A 23,599-nucleotide genomic window follows, 5' to 3' on the forward strand; every position below is an offset into this window, starting at 1 on the left:
GCTCAGAGAAGAGTGTGTACATATCAGTTAGTACGACACTGAGAATGAAGTGGGATTGTCACAGACTGCTGGCAGGAGAAGCAACAGCAGCAAAGCAGGACTTGATCCAGGTCCCCTGATTAGCAAGTGGTGCAGGCAGGAAAAGGGAAGCAAGCCTGGGATTTCTTGTGACCATGAAGAATGCCATTCTTCTTGGGTAAGGATCAGATCAATGGGACTTCATCAGTAACGGCTTGTTAAAGTATAAAGCCATATGGGGACACTCTTTATTATGTCCTTTAAGTGGAGCCACAGAAGCAGATCTGAGATTATCAAGCAGTTCCTTGTGATCGCCTAATCATGACCAGTATTTGTCTTGTCTGTTTATAAAACCCTGAATTGTGATAAACACAAATTGGCTAAGTTTCTTCTCATACCTCAGAGTCATTTTTATTTTAATTTTACAAGGGAGACTTAGAGAGCTCAGTAGACAAAGCCAAGAAGGGCTGTGCTCTGAAAATATGAGTGCAGGACGCAGCAGCCGCAGCACTATATCAATGTGAATCCACAATTTCCCAAGAAGGGACGATTACTCTCTGTTTGTCTCTAATGACATTCTCAGTGGATGTGGCCCTAGTGGCGACAGGATTCCTATAAAGAGCTGGGCCTGTGGTTCCCCAAAACATTCTTCCTGCACTGAGGGCTGAATCCCTGCACTGCAGCCGCTCCTTCATGCACAATTAGCCTGAAAACGTCCATGAGAGTCCCTCTCCCTCAGACCGATAATCTCTGGCCAAGTCTGGAAAAGTGAAGCAAGCAGGGCCTTCTCGTGACTGAACATTACTATTCTCGGGTAAGAGCCAGATCAGTGGGACTTCATCAACAACTGCTTGTTAAGGTATAAACAAATAAATAAAAGTGTAACAAAGTAACATTAGGACAGGAAATATAACTCGACAGTCAGCCTTGGATCTGCAGTGGTCTCTGGAAGACAGAGGTGATATGGCCTGGGTGTGACCTGGGCCCACGCACGGTTGCCTGGGAAAGTGGGAAACTTTAGCTCTTTATAGAAAACAGCTCTTTGTAGTTGGAACTCTTTTTTTTTTTTTTTTTTTTAATTTTTTTACAGGGACAGCCTGACCTGTGGTGGCGCAGTGGATAAAGCGTCGACCTGGAAATGCTGAGGTCGTCGGTTCGAAACCCTGGGCTTGCCTGGTGAAGGCACATATGGGAGTTGATACTTCTAGCTCCTCCCCCTTCTCTCTCTCTGTCTCTCGCTCCTCTCTCTCCCTCTCTGTCTCTCTCTCCTCTCTAAAAAAAAAAAAAAAATGAATAAATAAAATAAAATAAATTTTTTTACAGGGACAGAGAGTGAGTCAGAGAGAGGGATAGATAGGGACAGACAGACAGGAACGGAGAGAGATGAGAAGCATCAATCATCAGTTTTTCGTTGTGACACCTTAGTTGTTCATTGATTGCTTTCTCATATGTGCCATGACCGACGGCCTTCAGCAGACTGAGTAACCCCTCACTCGAGCCAGTGACCTTGGTCCCATGCTAGTGAGCTTTTTTGCTCAAACCAGATGAGCCCATGCTCAAGCTGGCTATCCTGGGGTCTAGAACCTGGGTCCTTCCGCATCCCAGTCTGATGCTCTATCCACTGTGCCACCGCCTGGTCAGGCTAGTTGGAACTCTTTAAGGGTCAAAGTCAGCCGCTGAAAAAGGGGTCTCTCACGGGCTAATGTTCAGAGGGAGCACAGGACCCCTGTTCCCACAGCATGGATCCTAGCACTAGGTCCCCACGCTTGCTCTGGGAGACATTGCCCTATCTGGGGCAGGGGGACCAGGGAAGACCTGGGAGCATCTAGGTGAGGGGCTTCAAGGACATGGATAGAGAGAGAAGGAGGAAGAAGAAAAGGGGGAAAACAGAAAAGGGAGGAGGGCCTCAACCCGGGCTCTATGTGCTGTCACCCATCCCACCTGGGCAATCTTTTTTTTTTTTTTTTTCACAGAGACAGAGAGAGAGTCAGAGAGAGGGATAGACAGGGACAGACAGACAGGAACAGAGAGATGAGAAGCATCAATCATTAGTTTCTCATTGTGCATTGAGACACCTTAGTTGTTCATTGATTGCTTTCTCATATGTGCCTTGAACGCGGGCCTTCAGCAGACTGAGTAACCCCTTGGTCGAGCCAGCGACTTCGGGTCTAAGATGGTGAGCTTTTGCTCAAACCAGATGAGCCCGTGCTCGAGCTGGAGACCTCGGGGTCTCGAACCTGGGTCCTTCTGCATCCCAGTCCAACGCTCTATCCATTGTGCCACCGCTTGGTCAGGCCCACCTGAGCAATCTTGCATGTAAATTACTGAACACTTAGCAACAGAAGTCCCAACCAGAGTAATTAATGGCCTTGAGCCCTCAAACGCGTGTGACTGTGGGAGGGCACTGCCTCTCACGGATTTTCCCCTCCTCAGGCCTTGAGCTGACTGGAGCACCTGGCAGAGCACCCTGCCTCAGTATGTCCGCATCCTCTGGACCCCCAGGACTCCATCCAAGTAAAATGTATAAGCATCAGAATCCATCGTGAGGCTTTTAAAGATTTTTGTTTGTTTGTTTGTTTTGTTTTGTTTTTGTGACAGAGACAAAGACAGAGTCAGAGAGAGGGACAGACCGACAGGAAGAGAAAGAGATGCATCAATTCTTCATTGTGGTACCTTAGTTGTTCATTGATTGCTTTCTCATATGTGCCTTGACTGGGGGGCTATAGCAGAGCGAGTAACCCCTTCCTTGCTCAAGCCAGCGACCTTAGGCTTCAAGCCAGCAAACTTGGGCTCAAGCCAGCGACCTTGGACTTCAAGCCAGCGACCTTTGGGCTCAAGCCAGCAACCATGGGGTCATGTCTATGATCCCACAATCAAGCTGGATGAGCCCGCGCTCAAGCCAGAGACCTCAGGGTTTCGAACCTGGGTCCTCCACATCCCAATTCGACGCTCTATCCTCTGCTCCACTGACTGGTTCGGCTAAAGATTTTTTTTTTTTATTCCTTTTCGTAGTGTTGGGTTTGACACCAAATGGCTGAGACCTCTGGGCAATCCCTAAATCTCTAAGAGGAAGTGGTTTTGTTTAAAAAAGGGACTTGTCAGGGACTTGAACCTGGGACCTCTCACACCATAAGAGGCTTTCCCCACACCAGTAAGCTACCCAAAGTTCCTAGTCTTCTTTATAATTATATGGCTCTCTACGGATGGCAGGGCCAGTCGAGTGGCACGGATACGCAGATTTCACACCCATCGGGAAGAGTTCAGTTCTGGGGCGGGTGGGTGCGGAGGGAGCCCTGCGCTCCCGCTTCGGACAAAACGAGGAGCAGTTCCTGCACTCTTCACTCCTTCACCCCAATCTGGTGGCTCCAGCGCTGGCTGAAAACAACGAACCCGGGCCTGAGAATGGCTGCCGGCGGGCTGGTGATCGTGCGTCTCCGTGCCTTCCTTAAGTTGCTGGGGACGCGGTGGGGCAATGGTCCGCCGGAGCTCCCGGTCCGCGGGGCGGCGCTGTGTCTTCTGAGCCTCGGCCCCTCGGAAGCCCTGGAAAGGCGGCACCTTCATGGATGCTCCCTAAGGATGCTCTGCCTGCCGGATCTCAGGACTCCAAGGTTCAAACAACAACAAAAAGGAGTTAGAAGAAGAAGGAGGAGGAAGAAGAGAAGGAAGGAGAAGGGGAGGAGAAGGAAGACGAAAAAGAAAGAAGAAGAGGAAGAACTGCCCGACGTGGGGTCAAACTCACGACCCTGAGATTAACAGCCTCATGCTCTAGCCACTGGGATATCCAAAAGTGCCTAGGATGTGTTACCGTGTCTGAATTTCTCCAGCTCGGCTGAGGTGGCGAGGTGGATAAAACGTTGACCTGGAACGCTGAGGTCGCGGATGGAAAACACCAGGCTTGCCCAGTCAAGGCACATTGAGAAGCAAGGAGTTGATACTTCCTGCTCTTTCCACTCACCTCTCCCCCGCCTTTCTCTCTCTCAAATCAATAAATACAATCTTTTTAAAAAGAGAGAAAGAGATTAAAATTTTCCGAATGCGTGGTGGGAACTAGGTTAGGTGATAAATTGAACCTGGGCATCAGGGAAAGGTTAATAGCTGAAGCTCCCAATCCGAAACTACCCTAACCAGCTGGTGTCATCAAGCTGAGAAAGCCGGCCTGGCCCGGGCGACCACCGCAGCGGAGCTGGCATCGGCGCTGGGAGGAGCAGCCCCAGAGGAGGAGAAGCGAGACCAAAACTTAGGGCGAAATGTTAAATTATTGATTCCTTGAAGGACATCTGAATTGTTTCCAGGTTTGTTTGTTTTTACTGTTACAATACAACAGCCATAAACATTCATGTAGAGGTTTTTTGTGTGAACATAAATCATGTTTCTGGGATACACAACCAGTGTAATTGCCGGTGGTGTGGTAGTTACATGTTTAGTTTTTAAAGAAACTGCCGGTGTTTTCCTGAGTATCTGTACCATTTTGTATCATCACCAACAGTGTTTGAGTGATGTAGTTTCTCAGATAAAATAAAGTGCCAGCATCTTTGCTGCATTTCCAACCTCAAAAAAAATGTCTTCAAGGTTTCAACATCAAAGTATGAAGTTTGCTGTAGTATTTTGTAGATAATTTTGGTAAGTTATGAATGTTTCTCCCTTTCTCTATTTTACTAAGATTTTTTAAATGTTTATTTTATTGATTTTAAAGAGAGGAAAGGATGGGGGGGGGGGCAAGAACAAACACCAATCTGTTCCTGTATGTGCCCTGACTGGGAATCAAACCAGCAACCCTTGCACTTCGGGACGATGCTCTAACAAACTGAGCTATCTGGCCAGGGCTAAGAATTTTAAAAATCATGAATGAAAGTTGTATTATATCAAATAACTCTTCTTGAATTTATTGAATACATTAATAGATGTCAAATCAACCTTATATTCCCCAGGATAAACTCAACTTGGGTGTGCTATATTATTCTTGTCATGTCATAAGATTTGGTTTCTTAATATTTTGTTTTAAAATTTACTTTTTTGAGATAGAGAGAGGAATGGAGAGAGAGACAGGACCATCGAGCTGCTCCTGTAGGTGCCCTGACTGGGAATTGCCCAGCAACCTCTGCACTCTGGGACAATACTCCAACCAACAGAGCTAATCAGCTAGGGTAAAAAAGAATTTACATCTATTTTCATGAGTGAGATTATGTACTTTTTAAATTCTTTTTCCTGCCGTTCATGCTTATTTTGATATTAGAGCTATGCCAGCCTGGTAGAATATGTTGGGCAGTCCCCTCTTCTCCTATTCTATGTAAGGTTTTGTGTGAGATCAAATTTTTTGTTTGTTTATTTTAAGATTTTATTTATGGGTTTTAGGGAGAGTGATGGGAAGTATCAACTCATAGTTGCTTCACTTTAGCTGTCCATTGGTTGTTTGTCTTACGTGCCTAGACCAGGCAAGCCCAGGGATCAAACCGGCGACCTCAGCGTTACAAGTTGATGCTTTAGCCACTGTACCACCACGGGTCAGGTCCAATTGTATTTCTTATACTCTTCACCTTTTTCACAAAGCCCCCTACCCCTCCTTGAATGTTTGGCAGCACACTCTACTGAAGCTATCTGGGTCAAGAATTTTCCTTGGAGGATATTTGATTATTGATTCACTTTCATTATTGATTTTGGAATCATTTACATTTCTATTCCATTAGGGCAGCGGTTCTCAACCTGTGGGTCGCGACCCCAGTGGGGTCGCCTAAAGCCATCGGAAAATACATAATACATACCAGGTATTTACATTCCGAATCATAACTGTAGCAAAATTACAGTTATGAAGTAGCCACCAAAATTATTTTTTGGTTTGGGGTCACCGCAACATGAGGAACTGTATTGCGGGGTCACGGCATTAGAAAGGTTGAGAACCACTGCATTAGGGCATGTTTTGTGCTCCAAAAATACATACATACATACATACATTCTAGATATATTTTACTTCTAAAATTTCAGAAAGTTTTTTTAGAATATTCTTATAGTATCTTCTTAAGTTATGTAACAACTATAAAGTCATTATCCCTGATATGGGTTAAGCATGTCTTTTTTCAAATTAAAAACAATATTGTTTCCTGTTAAAACAGGGGCTCTCATGAGAAGAGTGTGGAAAGAGAGCCTTCCACACCCTGGGCTTTCTCATATATCCCAGCAGCTGGAACTGTGGATTCAAAACTCTCCTCGCTGTGTAGGAGGAAAAGCTCTCCACCTTCTCCTGGGAAATTAGATTACTCTGGTTTCAATTTTGATTACTTGCATGCTAAAGGGCGGAAAAAACCCCTTCTGTTCTCAGGCTATCTGCCCCCTGCACATTTGCTCATTCCACTTGACAGACAGACATGGGCCTCGAGTCCCCATTTCTCTGTGCAAGTCAGGATAGGCTGATACCCTGGAAATCGGAGGTGGGGGGATTCCTGGTGAGGGATCAAAGAAGACCCCAGCTCCTGATCAGCTGGCTGATAACATGCATAATACCTCCAGCGAAAGGCTGAGATTTCCTTTTTCAAGACCAGTATTTTGGGTATAGTAGGGCCAGGGGTCAACCAATCAACAGACAATACTCTGGCCACAGGTGGTGTCTGGTCTAGAAGCTTACTCCATCTCCAAATCCTCCTGAGCTCCCTTAAATTGATAAGATGAATTCAAGTTTCAAAATGGCACACCAAGTTATACAGGTAGAGGATGTCGTTAAGGCAACTGGTCTCAACAAGTCCATGAACAGAGCTCTGATCCCACCTTCCCCCTCTCCTCACCCTTCAGGATGGCCTAGTCCTGCCAGTGCTACTCTTTGGTAACAGTCTCCAGCATCCAGAAGCTGTCAGCAGCCTTCAGTCTCACAAGCTGGTGGTGATCCAATTAAGGAACTTAATGGTAACTTCAAAGCCAAGAAAACAGGCCTGTGTTGGCTGGGAAGACTAGATCATCACTGCATTGGACCCTTTGTACAAGGATGTGACTCCTTCATCCCAGATAAGCTCCCTCAGCACATCTCTGAAACCATTAGGGTATTATCCAGGAAGTGCAGTCTGGAAGCAGGACATCAGCACGTTGTGGGGGACTGCCACCGCCCAGTTGAAGATCCCTGTGATGCCCCCAGCCACCAGGATCTGAGGCACGCTGAGCTCACTGACACTCCCTCTGTGGTCAAGATATTTTTCAGCCATTGATATGTCATAAAATACATCCCACTGCCTGGCACATCTCGCATAAGGGTGAGCACAGTCCCCTTGTGGATACCTCATATCCCAGGCTCCTGGTATAGCGTCCTTGCATAGTCCTAGGCACCACTGGATTTGGTTCCCCTGAAGAAGCCTACATCTGCAACAGCACTAGATCGCTTCTCCAAGGGTCATGATTCCTGTGGTGAATATGCCAGATGACATCCCAGATGCAAATAGCTGAGGTTAGCTGAGCACATCTTCTCGGTGTTTCTGTTGCAGTTTCTTCCCCAAACCAAACCCAAACGAGCACACAGGGAACATGGGGATAACTCCAATGATGGGGCAGCCATGCTTTCATATAGCCCAGTTATGCCGTCTCTAATAAGAGTCTTCCAGAAGCAGTCAGCGGTCACAGAGTACCTGGGAGGCTGTCCAGGCAAACTTGGGAGCTGCGTCTGTAGTCAGTGTCCAGTGCTGCCCCATGAACACAGGCACGTGCCTCCAAGGCCACGGGCCTAGAGCTCTGATCCGCACGTGGAGAGTTAAAGAGGGCTCAGCCAGGATCCCTAGCACCCCATCGAGCATCACATCCCTAGACCAACGAACCACACTCGATGCCTCTTTGTGGCCAGTGTGGCTTCCGGGGCGGGACCTGCAGAGATGGTGGAGCTCCACCAGGAGGAGACACCGATTTCAGACCCGTCTGGAAGGCAGCCCAGCGCTCCCGGGTTCCATAAAGTGGGGAGCAGCCTCTGTGCGACCCCCGCGTCCAGCTCTGCCCGCAATCCTCGGCCGCTGCCTCCACTCTGCGCTGGGACAACAAAGATCCTTGGCCAGGAAGTCCCGCCGGCGGGTTGGGAGGTCGGAGAGTCCCTGCGCCGCCCTTCTGTTACCTCCTGGGAGCTCCTCCCGGCGGTGAGCGTGAGCGCACTGGGGGCCCGCTGGGGCAAAAGCCTGCGCGCGAGGAGTTCCCGGTCCGGTGCAGATGGGTGCTCAAAAGTGGGGCGATGACCCGACCTGTGGTGGCGCAGTGGATAAAGCGTCGCTGAGATCCCAGGTTGGAAACCCCAAGGTCCCCGGCTTGAGGGCGAGGTGGCCAATTTGAGCGCGGGGTCATTGACTTGAGGGTGGGATCATAGACATGACCCCATGGTCGCTGGCTTGAGCTCAAAGGTCTCTGGCTTGAAGCCCAAGGTCGCTGGATTGAGCAAGGGGTCACTGGCTGGGTTTGCCCCCCCCCCCCCCCCACGACAAGGCATGTATGAGAAGCGATCAATGAGCAACTAAAGTGAGGCACCTACAAGTTGATGCTTCTCATTATCTCACTCCCTGTAGTCAGTGTCCATGCTGCCCCATGAACACAGGCACATGCCTCCAAGGCCACGGGCCTAGAGCTCTGATCCGCACCTGGAGAGTTAAAGAGGGCTCAGCCAGGATCTCTAGCACCCCATCGAGAATCACATCCCTAGACCAACGAACCACACTCGATGCTTCTTTGTGGCCAGTGTGGCTTCCGGGGCGGGACATGTCTCGCGCATGCGCAAAAAGAAAGAAAAAAGTGGGTGACAGCGTGTAGAAGTCCCCCGCTTTGAAAAACGCCTCGCCCCTATGGTGTGGCACTCATCAGGGGCTGGCCAAAAGCCTGTGAACTTCAAAAAGGAAACAGCCACCACCATCTCTGCTCTTCCCCTGCCCCTGCCTCCCTTGGCTCGGCTCCCTGTTCTCACCCCAGACAAGATCAAAACAAGAAAATGAGCTTCCGATGTTTGGCCTCCCACCCCAGAGCTAGCGCTGAGAGTCACTTTGTTCTACAGACCAAATCAGCCAGCCAGCAATTGTCCTGACCTCAGGTGGCCTAGCACCAGGAAAGGGTGTCTCCTGGAAGGAGGTGATTCCGTCTACCCAGACCCCATGCCAAGGCAGGTCAGCTCACCAGGATGAGGAGACGAGTCCTCCAGTACCCCGATAAGGTGCGAAGTCCCACAGCCCATGGCATCTAGGGTGCTAATGTCCTCACTTCCTCATCCAGGAAGGCCCTGTGGCCTGGGTGTGTGCGGCGGGGGCCACTGAAGTTCCCCAGCTAAAATGCAACTTTAGCTAAGAGTAGGTAGGATTTCACCCAGGACTTGAGTGATAATCTCGAACTCTAAAAGATTTGTACTCCCAGAGCAACCAACAAAGCACTCATAAAAAAAAACCTTCTGTTGCCTGACCAGGCGGTGGCACAGTGGATAGAGTGTCGGACTGGGATGCCGAGGACCCAGGTTCGAGACCTGAGGTCGCCAGCGCGGGTTTATCTGGTTTGAGCAAAAGCTCACCAGCTTGGACCCAAGGTCGCTGGCTCGAGCAAGGGGTTACTCGGTCTGCTGAAGGCCCGTAGTCAAGGCACATATGAGAAAGCAATCAATGAACAACTAAAGTGTTGCAACAAAAAACTAATGATTGATGCTTCTCATCTCTCTGTTCCTGTCTGTCTGTCCCTGTCCATCCCTCTAACTGACTCTGTCTCTGTAAAAAAACAAAACAAAAAAACCCCTTCTGTTTCCGGGAGTGGTTGGTTGCCTCAAGCTCAGTGGATGCTGTCTGCTCACTAGGTCCCCCACCCTGGTTAACCAGCAGGAGCCTCTGCCCAGTGGTCTCCCTTCTTCTGCTCAAGACACAGAAGGGGGAAAAGGGGAACCCAAAACCTCTCTCACCCAAAGCAAGAACCATACCCTCTAGACCAGCGATTTTCAGTGTGTGCAAGAATGCAATAACTTGTTTAGTCAGGGGCACTGACCTCTCCTCTTTTTCTTTAGATTATCAAAAAAAAATGACAACAGCCAGCACATCCAATGTGAAAGATTAAAAATTATTTTTTTGTCAGATAGGCAAAAAATAAATAATTTTTGGAGTGCCACAGAATTTTAGCAATTCGTTTATGTGTGCCATGAGATGGAAGAGATCGAAAATCGCTGCCTCAGACCAACAAGCCACGATGCCACACTTGCTTTGCCCCTGCCTCCCCCTTCTTTTTTTTCTTTCTCTTTTTCCTCGGGCAGCTGAGACACGGGAAATCAACAGCAGTTGCTGCGTGGGTGCGCAGCCATCCGTTCCCACCGCAGTTGAGCAGCTGAGCTGCTGCAACTCTCTTGGAATTCCCGAAACCACCCTCTTAAGCCTCCTGCCTGGATGGATGGTCTCCCCCTGGGCTTCCAGTCGAAGAAAGAAGAGTCGCAGGGTCCCAGCCAGTCTGCTCCCACACCTCAATCCTGCTCCCACACCAGAACCAATCCTCAATCCCCAACCTGCAGCGCCCACACTTCTGGGCCGGAGGCTTCTATTGGGGGTGGAGGGCAGGGGCAAACAGACACTGGAATTTCCAAACTATGCAACATTAGGATCCTTAGATCCCTCTACTTGATCAGATATCTGGGGGTCTTTTTATTATCGATTTTAGAGAGTCAGAGGGAGAAAGGGAGGGGGAGAGATACACACTTTCATTTGTTGTTCCACTCAGTCGTGCATTCATTGGTCACTTCCCATATGTGTCTGCAATTTGGGTGTTTCAGGACAACACTCCAACCGACTGAGATAACCAGCCAGGACCTGATATTTGAATCAAACTCTCCCCCAACACCCCCTCCTGGGGACCATGGGGACTGGAGTCTGGACAATGTTACGGAGTGAGAGATTAGCAGCAAAAGCAGTTTCTGTGAGTGGTTCTTTGGTCCAAGGGATGGTTCTCACTTAGTGTGCATAGAGAGTCAAATCCTGGAGGAGGCCAGTTTTCAGACTTCCATGTCTTTTTTTTAGGGGCATCCTGGGGAGGAAAACCCTTGTGGGACTCCTTCCAAGGGTCTTTGTTTACAAGGAGTGAGGATGCCCTCTGGTCAGTCTTTTTTTTTTTTTTTACAGAGACACAGAGAGAGAGTCAGAGAGGGATAGATAGGGACAGACAGACAGGAATGGAGAGAGATGAGAAGCACCAATCATTAGTCTTGTTGCAACACCTTAGTTGTTCATCGATTGCTTTCTCATATGTGCCTTAACCGTGGGGCTGCAGTAGACCGAGTAACCCCTTGCTCAAGCCAGTGACCCTGGGTCCAAGCTGGTGAGCTTTGCTCAAACCAGATGAGCCCGCGTTCAAGCTGGCAACCTCGGGGTCTTGAACCTGGGTCCTCCACATCCCAGTCCGACACTCTATCCACTGCGCCACCGCCCGGTCAGGCTCTGGTCAGTCTTAAAGGGCTCATTTGTCCTTGCCTTGTCCTGATTGGGTGGCTGAACTGCTATTCTCCTGGCCATCAGAAATGAGAGTCCAGAAGGCAGATCTGGTTCAAGGGGCAGACACTTCTGAGAGCCGTAACCCAACATAGATTCCTGGGGTGAGCAGGCATCCGCTTTTATTATAACTATTACCACTGCTTTAATTTTAATTCTCATTGTGCCCCATCAGGGTGCTTTTCAGACTAAGGTGGAAAGCCCAGAGCAGAAAAAATACCTATAGTATAAGGGACCAGAAACCTAGATGCCTTCATGGCCTACAACTGGTGATTAAAAACAAACCTCCCAGTGAAAACCCACCCAAACTGGGGGCTCGAACCCACAGCCCTGCGATTGAGTCTCACATTCCACCGACTGAGCTGGCCAGGCAACCACACGCTACAACTTACTGAATCTCTAAGGTAAAGCCGAGTCTGAGATCAGTGTGACGCAGGAGGCAAAACTGGCCTGTAGACAACATTTTCAGTTCAGATCCTGAAGGTCATACATATAGCCTGAGACCCCCAGTGGTGCCGAGCCCCAAGTTGGGTCCTGGTCCTTCTTTGTGCCCTGAGTCCCTGGATGCTGGCACCACCTTGAAGCCACAGGAGGTGGGTGAGTCAGTCTGAGCTTGGTCCAGAGACATGTGAACCAGGGGCACCATCCACATGGTGATGGAAAGCGGTCTGATCCATTGATTCCTTCTTCCCTTCATATATTTTGCTGAACTCAAGACTCGACTCCATCTGAGTTACCTGGTGGGAGCAGGCCCTCAGGATCAGCTTCTTCTAAGGGAGTGGCACAGAGCCAGGATCTGCCCATTTGGGACAAAAGACTGTTCAGTTTCCTACCCAAAGGTGTCAGGAGGAGTGTGAGGTGGGGAGGTGGGAGGGAGAATCAGGGCATTGAGAGGGGCCTCATTGAGAAAACCTGGCTTCCATCAGACCAGCTCCAGGAGTGGGGCTGCAGTGGGGGCAGGCAGACCAGAAACTAGAAAGGAGTTAATGTTACAGTCTTGAGGCACTATTCTTAATGCTTTTCAAAAAAATAGTAAGTTTTACTATCCCAAATAAATCTTTGAGACATGAGCTGCTATTATCCCCACTTTACAGATTAGTAAACTGAGGCCCTTGAGAACCCAAGCATTGTAGGTTCAGATTTAGAGTCCAGATGAAGAATTGAGGATCCTGGTCCTGTAGCCCTTCCCCGTCCCTAAAAGAACTGCCCAGGATTTGTGTCCTGGACCTTTCACACCTATGGGGAGGCTCCAGACCACAAGTCACTTGGCCATGGAAATTTCCCGGAGCAATATTTCTCCAGGAAGCACAGCGTTGTCTAAAGACTGAAGTTCAGGGGCCCTGGCCAGTTGGCTCGGCGGTGGAGCGTCGGCCTGGCGTGCGGGGGACCCGGGTTCGATTCCCGGCCAGGGCACATAGGAGAAGCGCCCATTTGCTTCTCCACCCCCACCCCCTCCTTCCTCTCTGTCTCTCTCTTCCCCTCCCACAGCCGAGGCTCCATTGGAGCAAGGATGGCCCGGGCGCTGGGGATGGCTCCTTGGCCTCTGCCCCAGGCGCTAGAGTGGCTCTGGTCTCCGCGGAGCGACGCCCCGGAGGGGCAGAGCATCGCCCCCTGGTGGGAAGAGCGTCGCCCCTGGTGGGCGTACCGGATGGATCCCGGTCGGGCGCATGTGGGAGTCTGTCTGACTGTCTCTCCCCGTTTCCAGCTTCAGAGGAATACAAAAAAAAAAAGACTGAAGTTCAGGGAGGGAGTCTGTGCGAGGAAGTTTGAACGCGTGGCTCTGGGACAGGAGTCAGCTCTGTGTGTCTACAGTGCCCTCAAGTGGGCTTTGAACAATAGGGGAGCCAGGGCTTAGGCTCCAGGGGCCTCTTTCCACTCTCTCCACTCTCAACCACTTTGCTCTCCATCATAGAGACCTAGAAATGGAGTCTACATCTCATCCACACTACGAAAATGTCCCGTGTACAAGGAAGGGTTTGTCGGGGACTTGAATCTAGGGTTTCTCACTCCCAAAGCCCAGAGAGTACCCCTAGATTAACATACCCACCAAGGTCAGTTCCTTTACCCGCTTCTCTTCCTTTCACGGAAGAAAGGGGTTTCGTCCCCTGATTCTGTGGGGCCTGTAACCACCCATTCTTCTGTAAGTCACTGGCTGACACAGGCTTTAGGGTTACAGTGAGTGGCTTGCTCCTGCGGACCTGAATTCAACATCTCTTGGAAAAGGCCAGGAGGCTACGTCTTGGAATGTCATCCAGGTCCTTTGATTTTACGTGTTTCAGTTTGGTCTAGGCCCTGCATTGGGATGGTGAGATTTGTTCAAGCTGAGAGCCCAGGGTGGGCGGAGGCCTCAGTTAAACCCACAGTTCCAGGGCTATATATATATAAGAGGTGGCCCTCTGCTCAGCACTCGGCCCCTCTCCCTGTGCAACCCTATGGGCCCTGCACCCAGGCCCGACTTGCCCCTTCTATGTCTAAACCACCTCCGCCCAAATTAAACCTCCAAACACAGGAAAGGACAGCCAAGTATGGTGTTAACCTTTTCCTTATAGAAGCAGGAGCCCAGAAGTTTTTCCCACGAAGATCTCTAAACAAAATTAGTTGTTGAAAAGCCTGGTAAAGCCCAACTGGGGGCTTGAACCCACGACTCACATTAAGAGAGTCTCACACTGCAGGGACGCGGCTCTCCCGGGGTGAGGACGGGCAGGCAGGCGGTGCTCTCGGCTCTTTCATCTGGGGCCGCCGGTTACTGGGCTGCTGAAGTTCCACTGCTGCAACCAGAGGACACGGGGACGGACGTGGGGCTTTCATCCCCGCAGTGGCCGGCTCTCCAGAGCCGCAGCAACGGAGGAACCAGTCCGCTTCTCGGCGACCTCGGACAGGCCTGCGCGCTGCGTGCTCCGCTGGGGCCGCTGGAGGCGCCCGGAATCCCGGGAGTGTGTCTGCCCGCCTCTGTTAGCATGGCTCTGGGCGTCAGTCCCGGGCATCGGCGTAGTGTGTCTGCCTCTGTTAGCATGGCTCTGGGAGTCAGTCCCGGGCATCGGGTAGTGTGTCTGCCTCTGTTAGCGTGGCTCTGGGCGTCAGTCCCAGGCATCGGCGTAGTGTGTCTGCCTGCCTCTGTTAGCGTAGCTCTGGGTGTCAGTCCCGGGCATCGGCGTAGTGTGTCTGTCTCTGTTAGCGTGGCTCTGGGCGTCAGTCCCGGGCATCGGCGTAGTGTGTCTGCCTCTGTTAGCATAGCTCTGGGTGTCAGTCCCGGGCATCGGCGTAGTGTGTCTGCCCGCCTCTGTTAGCATGGCTCTGGGCGTCAGTCCCGGGCATCGGCGTAGTGTGTCTGTCTGCCTCTGTTAGCATGGCTCTGGGCGTCAGTCCCGGGCATCGGCGTAGTGTGTCTGCCTCTGTTAGCGTGGCTCTGGGCGTCAGTCCCGGGCATCAGCGTAGTGTGTCTGTCTGCCTCTGTTAGCATAGCTCTGGGTGTCAGTCCCGGGCATCGTTGTAGTGTGTCTGCCTCTGTTAGCGTGGCTCTGGGCGTCAGTCCCGGGCATCGGCGTAGTGTGCCTGCCTCTGTTAGCGTGGCTCTGGGTGTCAGTCCCGGGCATCGGCGTAGTGTGTCTGCCTCTGTTAGCGTGGCTCTGGGCGTCAGTCCCGGGCATCGGCGTAGTGTGTCTGCCTCTGTTAGCATGGCTCTGGGCGTCAGTCAGTCCCGGGCATCGGCGTAGTGTGTCTGCCTGCCTCTGTTAGCGTGGCTCTGGGTGTCAGTCCCGGGCATCGGCGTAGTGTGTCTGTCTCTGTTAGCGTGGCTCTGGGCGTCAGTCCCGGGCATCGGCGTAGTGTGTCTGCCCGCCTCTGTTAGCATAGCTCTGGGTGTCAGTCCCGGGCATCGTTGTAGTGTGTCTGCCTCTGTTAGCGTGGCTCTGGGCGTCAGTCCCGGGCATCGGCGTAGTGTGCCTGCCTCTGTTAGCATGGCTCTGGGTGTCAGTCCCGGGCATCGGCGTAGTGTGTCTGCCTCTGTTAGCATGGCTCTGGGTGTCAGTCCCGGGGCATCGGCGTAGTGTGTCTGCCTCTGTTAGCGTGGCTCTGGGTGTCAGTCCCGGGCATCAGCGTAGTGTGTCTGCCTCTGTTAGCGTGGCTCTGGGCGTCAGTCCCGGGCATCGGCGTAGTGTGTCTGCCTCTGTTAGCGTGGCTCTGGGCGTCAGTCCCGGGCATCGGCGTAGTGTGTCTGTCTGCCTCTGTTAGCGTGGCTCTGGGCGTCAGTCCCGGGCATCGGCGTAGTGTGTCTGCCTCTGTTAGCGTGGCTCTGGGCGTCAGTCCCGGGCATCGGCGTAGTGTGTCTGCCTCTGTTAGCGTGGCTCTGGGCGTCAGTCCCGGGCATCGGCGTAGTGTGTCTGCCTCTGTTAGCGTGGCTCTGGGCGTCAGTCCCGGGGCATCGGCGTAGTGTGTCTGTCTGCCTCTGTTAGCGTGGCTCTGGGCGTCAGTCCCGGGCATCGGCGTAGTGTGCCTGCCTCTGTTAGCGTGGCTCTGGGCGTCAGTCCCGGGCATCGGCGTAGTGTGTCTGCCTCTGTTAGCATGGCTCTGGGCGTCAGTCCCGGGCATCGGCGTAGTGTGTCTGCCTCTGTTAGCGTGGCTCTGGGCGTCAGTCCCGGGCATCGGCGTAGTGTGTCTGCCTCTGTTAGCGTGGCTCTGGGCGTCAGTCCCGGGCATCGGCGTAGTGTGTCTGCCTCTGTTAGCGTGGCTCTGGGCGTCAGTCCCGGGCATCGGCGTAGTGTGTCTGCCTCTGTTAGCGTGGCTCTGGGCGTCAGTCCCGGGCATCGGCGTAGTGTGTCTGCCTCTGTTAGCGTGGCTCTGGGTGTCAGTCCCGGGCATCGGCGTAGTGTGTCTGCCTCTGTTAGCGTGGCTCTGGGTGTCAGTCCCGGGCATCGGCGTAGTGTGCCTGCCTGCCTCTGTTAGCGTGGCTCTGGGCGTCAGTCCCGGGCATCAGTGTAGTGTGTCTGCCTCTGTTAGCGTGGCTCTGGGCGTCAGTCAGTCCCGGGCATCAGCGTAGTGTGTCTGTCTGCCTCTGTTAGCATGGCTCTGGGCGTCAGTCCCGGGCATCAGTGTAGTGTGTCTGCCTCTGTTAGCGTGGCTCTGGGCGTCAGTCAGTCCCGGGCATCAGCGTAGTGTGTCTGTCTGCCTCTGTTAGCGTGGCTCTGGGCGTCAGTCCCGGGCATCGGCGTAGTGTGTCTGCCTCTGTTAGCATGGCTCTGGGCGTCAGTCCCGGGCATCGGCGTAGTGTGTCTGCCTCTGTTAGCGTGGCTCTGGGTGTCAGTCCCGGGCATCGGCGTAGTGTGTCTGCCTCTGTTAGCGTGGCTCTGGGCGTCAGTCCCGGGCATCGGCGTAGTGTGCCTGCCTCTGTTAGCGTGGCTCTGGGCGTCAGTCCCGGGCATCAGCGTAGTGTGTCTGCCTCTGTTAGCGTGGCTCTGGGTGTCAGTCCCGGGCATCAGCGTAGTGTGTCTGCCTCTGTTAGCGTGGCTCTGGGCGTCAGTCCCGGGCATCGGCGTAGTGTGTCTGCCTCTGTTAGCGTGGCTCTGGGCGTCAGTCCCGGGCATCGGCGTAGTGTGTCTGTCTGCCTCTGTTAGCGTGGCTCTGGGCGTCAGTCCCGGGCATCGGCGTAGTGTGTCTGCCTCTGTTAGCGTGGCTCTGGGCGTCAGTCCCGGGCATCGGCGTAGTGTGTCTGCCTCTGTTAGCGTGGCTCTGGGCGTCAGTCCCGGGCATCGGCGTAGTGTGTCTGCCTCTGTTAGCGTGGCTCTGGGCGTCAGTCCCGGGGCATCGGCGTAGTGTGTCTGTCTGCCTCTGTTAGCGTGGCTCTGGGCGTCAGTCCCGGGCATCGGCGTAGTGTGCCTGCCTCTGTTAGCGTGGCTCTGGGCGTCAGTCCCGGGCATCGGCGTAGTGTGTCTGCCTCTGTTAGCATGGCTCTGGGCGTCAGTCCCGGGCATCGGCGTAGTGTGTCTGCCTCTGTTAGCATGGCTCTGGGCGTCAGTCCCGGGCATCGGCGTAGTGTGTCTGCCTCTGTTAGCATGGCTCTGGGCGTCAGTCCCAGGCATCGGCGTAGTGTGTCTGCCTCTGTTAGCGTGGCTCTGGGCGTCAGTCCCGGGCATCGGCGTAGTGTGTCTGCCTCTGTTAGCGTGGCTCTGGGCGTCAGTCCCGGGCATCGGCGTAGTGTGTCTGCCTCTGTTAGCGTGGCTCTGGGTGTCAGTCCCGGGCATCGGCGTAGTGTGTCTGCCTCTGTTAGCGTGGCTCTGGGTGTCAGTCCCGGGCATCGGCGTAGTGTGCCTGCCTGCCTCTGTTAGCGTGGCTCTGGGCGTCAGTCCCGGGCATCAGTGTAGTGTGTCTGCCTCTGTTAGCGTGGCTCTGGGCGTCAGTCAGTCCCGGGCATCAGCGTAGTGTGTCTGTCTGCCTCTGTTAGCATGGCTCTGGGTGTCAGTCCCGGGCATCAGCGTAGTGTGTCTGCCTCTGTTAGCATGGCTCTGGGCGTCAGTCCCGGGCATCGGCGTAGTGTGTCTGCCTCTGTTAGCATGGCTCTGGGTGTCAGTCCCGGGCATCAGCGTAGTGTGTCTGCCTCTGTTAGCATGGCTCTGGGCGTCAGTCAGTCCCGGGCATCGGCGTAGTGTGTCTGTCTCTGTTAGCGTGGCTCTGGGCGTCAGTCCCGGGCATCGGCGTAGTGTGTCTGTCTGCCTCTGTTAGCATGGCTCTGGGTGTCAGTCCCGGGCATCGGCGTAGTGTGTCTGTCTCTGTTAGCGTGGCTCTGGGCGTCAGTCCCGGGCATCGGCGTAGTGTGTCTGCCCGCCTCTGTTAGCATGGCTCTGGGTGTCAGTCCCGGGCATCGTTGTAGTGTGTCTGCCTCTGTTAGCGTGGCTCTGGGTGTCAGTCCCGGGCATCGGCGTAGTGTGTCTGCCTCTGTTAGCGTGGCTCTGGGTGTCAGTCCCGGGCATCGGCGTAGTGTGCCTGCCTGCCTCTGTTAGCGTGGCTCTGGGTGTCAGTCCCGGGCATCAGCGTAGTGTGTCTGCCTCTGTTAGCGTGGCTCTGGGCGTCAGTCCCGGGCATCGGCGTAGTGTGTCTGCCTCTGTTAGCATGGCTCTGGGTGTCAGTCCCGGGCATCGGCGTAGTGTGTCTGCCTCTGTTAGCGTGGCTCTGGGTGTCAGTCCCGGGCATCGGCGTAGTGTGTCTGCCTCTGTTAGTGTGGCTCTGGGCGTCAGTCCCGGGCATCGGCGTAGTGTGTCTGCCTCTGTTAGCATGGCTCTGGGCGTCAGTCCCGGGCATCGGCGTAGTGTGCCTGTCTGCCTCTGTTAGCATGGCTCTGGGCGTCAGTCCCGGGCATCGGCGTAGTGTGCCTGTCTGCCTCTGTTAGCATGGCTCTGGGCGTCAGTCCCGGGCATCGGCGTAGTGTGCCTGTCTGCCTCTGTTAGCATGGCTCTGGGCGTCAGTCCCAGGCATCGGCGTAGTGTGTCTGCCTGCCTCTGTTAGCGTAGCTCTGGGTGTCAGTCCCGGGGCATCCGCTTGGGGCTAAGTGCCGCGGAGCTGGGGTGGGGCCCGGATCTGACGGGAAAGGGCACAGGGTGGGAGGCTGAGCGGGGAGTACCAGTACCTCACGCCTGCGCTGGGCTCCGAACAAAGGGACAAGCGCAGCAAAATGCTCAGTCCTGGCGCAGTGAACGCAGCGCTCCTTCGGCACCACGAGCACCGGGGGACACCTGGAGGTACCCGCTGGGTCTGGGCGCCACCAGTGTGGAAGGGGTGGGTGGGGGTTCCTAGAAAGGAAGCTCGCGCACAGTGGCCTAACAGACCTGGCTGGGAAGGAAGGTCCTGCTAGCAGGCTGGCTCTTCTCCATCTATGATTGTCACTCAAGATAAACCTCCTGAATTCCCCTCGGACCAGGCGGTGGCGCAGTGGATAGAGCATGGGACTGGGATGCAGAGGACCCAGGCTCGAGACCTCAAGGGACTGGGATGCAGAGGACCCAGGCTCGAGACCTCAAGGGACTGGGATGCAGAGGACCCAGGCTCGAGACCTCAAGGGACTGGGATGCAGAGGACCCAGGCTCGAGACCTCAAGGGACTGGGATGCAGAGGACCCAGGCTCGAGACTTCGAGGGACTGGGATGCAGAGGACCCAGGCTCGAGACTTCGAGGTCACCAGAGGTCGCCAACTTGAGCTGGGCTCATCTGGTTTGAGTGCGGGCTCACCAGCTTGAGTGCCAGGAAGCCAGCTTGAGCATGGGGTCATAGACCCCATGGTAGCTAGCTTGAGCCCAAAGGTCGCTGGCTTGAAGTCCAAGCTTGCTCACTGGCTTGAGCAAGGGGTCACTGGCCCAGTTGGAGGCTCCTCCACCCAGTCAAGGCACTTATGAGAAAGCAATCAATGAACAACTAAAGAGCTGCAATGAAGAACTGATGCTTCTCATCTCTCTCCCTTCTTGACTGTCTCTCTCACAAGAAAAAGAAGATGGAATCCACTGCTTTTGTGAGAATATGGGGAGGGGGTGTTAAATCATACCTCTTGGGTCCCTAATTAACTCAGAAGCCCAGGGTCAGGAGGCAGAGGACCTGTATTTAATTCACATCTGCACTCCCCCTGGGAAGGTTCAGAGGTAGATCCAAGGTCCACCTCCTCCCCAGGAGTCTTGACAAGTAGGCAGCCTTAGTCTCCTCAAACTAGTTAAGAAACACGCCATCCATTATGGGTCTGAGTGCGCCGTGTAAGGTTACTCAACTGCAGGCCTGATTCTCGTCCTCATTAGACAACAGGAAACAACCTAAAATCCCAAAAGGCAAATAACTAATTGCAACTTGGGACCTAAGTCCCTTGCCTGCCTTGCCTCACCCTGTCAGAAGTCACTCAACGCTCTTGAGGAGGGAGGTCTTTCTCCTTTGCCAAGACGCCACGTGGCGCCTGCAGCACAGCTCCCTACCATCTTACATGGAAGGTAGTAAGGGTCCAGGTGGACCTGGCTCGAAAGAATCCTGTTCATGGACTCTCTCCCAACAGGGGGCTTCAAACCAAGGCCCTGAGATGAAAAGTCCATACCATACCCACTGAGTTAGCTGGCGGCTCTCTTCTGATTTCTTTCAAGGAGGGAAGGAAGTAATCGAGAGGCACATTAAACCCCACTGCCACCTCCATCTCACCCTACCCCACCCCACCCTGGGCCAGCGCTGTCCTCGGCCTGACTCCCCCGTTTCTCCCAGAAACTTCCCAGGAACCTCAGGATTGAAAGCTGCGAGGGAGTGGACCCCTGGTCTGAAATTCAGGGACGCAGTGGGGTTGGCACGGTAATGGGGCAAACAGACATAGGCCCAGATGCGAGACAGTGCTAGGAGGACAGTCCCTAATGACACCAAGCCCCATAACACTACACTCGAGGGGCTTGCAGGAGGCAGTAGGGCTAAACTGCCTCTTCCCTCCCAATTCTGGGATCAGAACTGAAACTTCCCCTAGCCATCCCTACCTCCAGGGAGATGGAAAGCGGGGGACCCTCTTGCAGAGGGGAGGGCAGGACCATGGGAGTCAAGGTTACAGAGATAGGGAAACAAGGCACCCTTCTTTGCAGTGGCCCTGGGCGATGAGTCCCTCGGGGCCTGCAGGAGCTCCTGGGTCCAAATCCCAGACGAGTCTCACTTTCAAACTCTCAACATCCTCCCCCTGTGCCCCCACTTTGCATATCCACCTACTGGCCAGCAGGCCTGCATCTTGAGCCCTTGGTGTTGAGGACAGCTAAGAGCTTGGATTTGCTAGATCAGGGTGCCACCCAGAAACAGACAGGGCCCTCAGGGTGGGACTGGGCTCAGGGGACAGCTGCCTCCAGTACAATGATCCCTAAGGCCCTCCCAAGGAGCCATCAGCAGGAGCTCCCTCGGCCGCCAGCCACTTCTATCCCTAAAGCGCATGACTCCTATACTCAGGGTGATGCTTTGGACCTAGTTCTGTGGTTCCTAAATTGTGTGTGTTGGCACTTTCATAGTATTTAAATTTTTTTCAGGGATATTATAAAGTTTTGAGGAAAACAGCAATTCTCAACATCTATCAGACACCATACCCTGTGATCTACTAACTAGAGGCAGTTCAGTTCCAATTTTTGATGATGCTATATTTTTGCAAAGCCGGGTTTTCTATGGTTTCTGTGATTAAAAGCAAGTAGTGCAGGAAAATCAATGCGGAATAGGAACTGGGAAGTGCAGTATCCAGTCTGCTTCCAAGGTTGGAGAAGCAGTGCAGCGCCCATTAACTGCACAAATCCCATTAGAAAATAATTATTGGCATTTAAAAGGAATATAAAAAGATTTTTTTCCAGAAAAGTACTGTACAGGGTTGGATAATGCCCTCTGAATACTTTTGTCCACCCAGAACCTCAGAAGAGGTTAAGGTGAGATCATACTGGTGAGGATGGACCCAAATCCAATAACTGGTGTCTTTATAAAAAGATATGATATAAAGACACAGAGGCTCATAGAAGGAAGGAGTCCATGAGATAATACAGGCCGAGACTGGAGGGATGGGTCTACCAGCCAAAATTGCTGGATGCCACCCGACGCTGGAAGGCAGGAAGGATTCTTCTCCAGACCCTTTAAAGAAGAGGGTGGTTGGTCCATGGGCCATGGGCCTCCTTCTCATTTGAGGTATGAGAAAGCCCAGCGGAGTCTCGACTTGAACCCTTTTGAATATTTTCAGGCATGGCCTGGGATGTCCAGGGAAGAGGGTTGGAGAGGACAGTGCCTCCAGGGCTGGAAGAGGTGGGGACTGCAGACAGGAAACCAGCCAGGAACAGAGCAACTCCCGAGGGAGAGCCAGGAAAGGCCCAGGCCATTGGGAGTAACCAGTGCACAGTCCCCTCAACCTCACGACACCCACACTTTGAATCCAAATTTGCTGGCAGGTGGCGCAGAGTGGCAGCTGTACAAGGGCTCCTGCAGACCGAGGAATCCAGGAACTGTGGCTCTACGCCACACCCTGGGCAACAGAGACAGAAGAGGACCTGCAAGTTCAGCTGCGGTGGAGGCTTTGGTGTGCTGGGCATGGAGGGGCCAGGCAAGCCCAGAACTAGGAGAAGCAGAACAGAGTTCTGAGTCCCCAGAGCTGCAGTCAGTGCCGGGTCTGGAGACACTGAAACATGCTTCCTATCAGGGCTGTGAGTGGATCATACCCCAGCCTCTAGTGGGGTCATCCGGCAGTGGGAAAGGCCGACACTGTGGTGGGACAGGGAAACAGGCAAGTTCAGGACAAGTTTAGGTGTATGATTCAAGCCTCAGGCGCTAGAGGTCTCAGGTTCGAGTCCCACCCTTCCTATCCCTTACCTCAGTATCAGCCTGGGATACCTCACCCTTTGTAGCTCCTGCACCCCCAAGGGGGACTGCCTTGCTGGGCTGATAATGCCAGGGCACTGGTCCAGGAAGCATCCCAACTATGTTTAGGGTAAGCCACGTTCTGGCCAGCAGCCTTACGCTACTCCTTCTTGTTAATAATGATCAGTGCAGTGCTGGGTGTCCTGAGCATACACTTCACAATATCATACCCCTCCACTTTGGCCCTAGATTCTCCTCACCTCCCCTTTCCCTTTCCGGGATCTGAGCAGAAGCTGCAAGGCTACTTCAGCCTGCGGCCCAAAGCCCTAGCAGCAGCCTCCATGTCTTGCCTCGCATTACTCTGGCCTCTAATGGATGTTGCCCCAACCTTCTCTTTGTTCACATGGATTAAAAGGTGACCCTTAGCTCCCCAGAAGGTGTCAGTGGAGAACTAGGGGTCATTAACTCCATTCCTGCCCAACAGTCAAGAAGGCCCCACCCAGTGTAAACTACCCCAGCAACAACAGGGAAGCACCCTCTTTGCCCACCAGAGGGCGCTTTGTCAGAGGAGGCTAATAAACCAGAAGACAAGATCTAAAGTCTCATAATACCAAAAATGTCCAAGATGCAATGAAAATCACTGGTCATAGGAAGAACCAGGAAAATCTCAACTGGAAGGAGAAAGACAATCAAGAGACACTGACTCAGATGCTGGAACCATCTGATGGAGGGAAAGGTGGTAAAGTGGTAAAGCAGCACTGTAAACATACTTCAGTGAGCAATTACAACATACTTGAGACAAATTCAAAATTAGAAAGTCTCAAAGAAAG

General features: G+C 53.1%; 1 pseudogene; it reads right to left on the reverse strand.

Annotated features, from left to right (window-relative positions):
- Positions 1-6,098: 6,098 nt before the first annotated feature.
- LOC136404338 (mitochondrial carnitine/acylcarnitine carrier protein-like) lies at positions 6,099-14,446 on the reverse strand (annotated as a pseudogene).
- Positions 14,447-23,599: the final 9,153 nt, after the last annotated feature.

This window comes from Saccopteryx leptura, chromosome 4, assembly GCF_036850995.1.
Source record: "Saccopteryx leptura isolate mSacLep1 chromosome 4, mSacLep1_pri_phased_curated, whole genome shotgun sequence".
NCBI classification, from domain to species: Eukaryota; Metazoa; Chordata; class Mammalia; order Chiroptera; family Emballonuridae; genus Saccopteryx; species Saccopteryx leptura.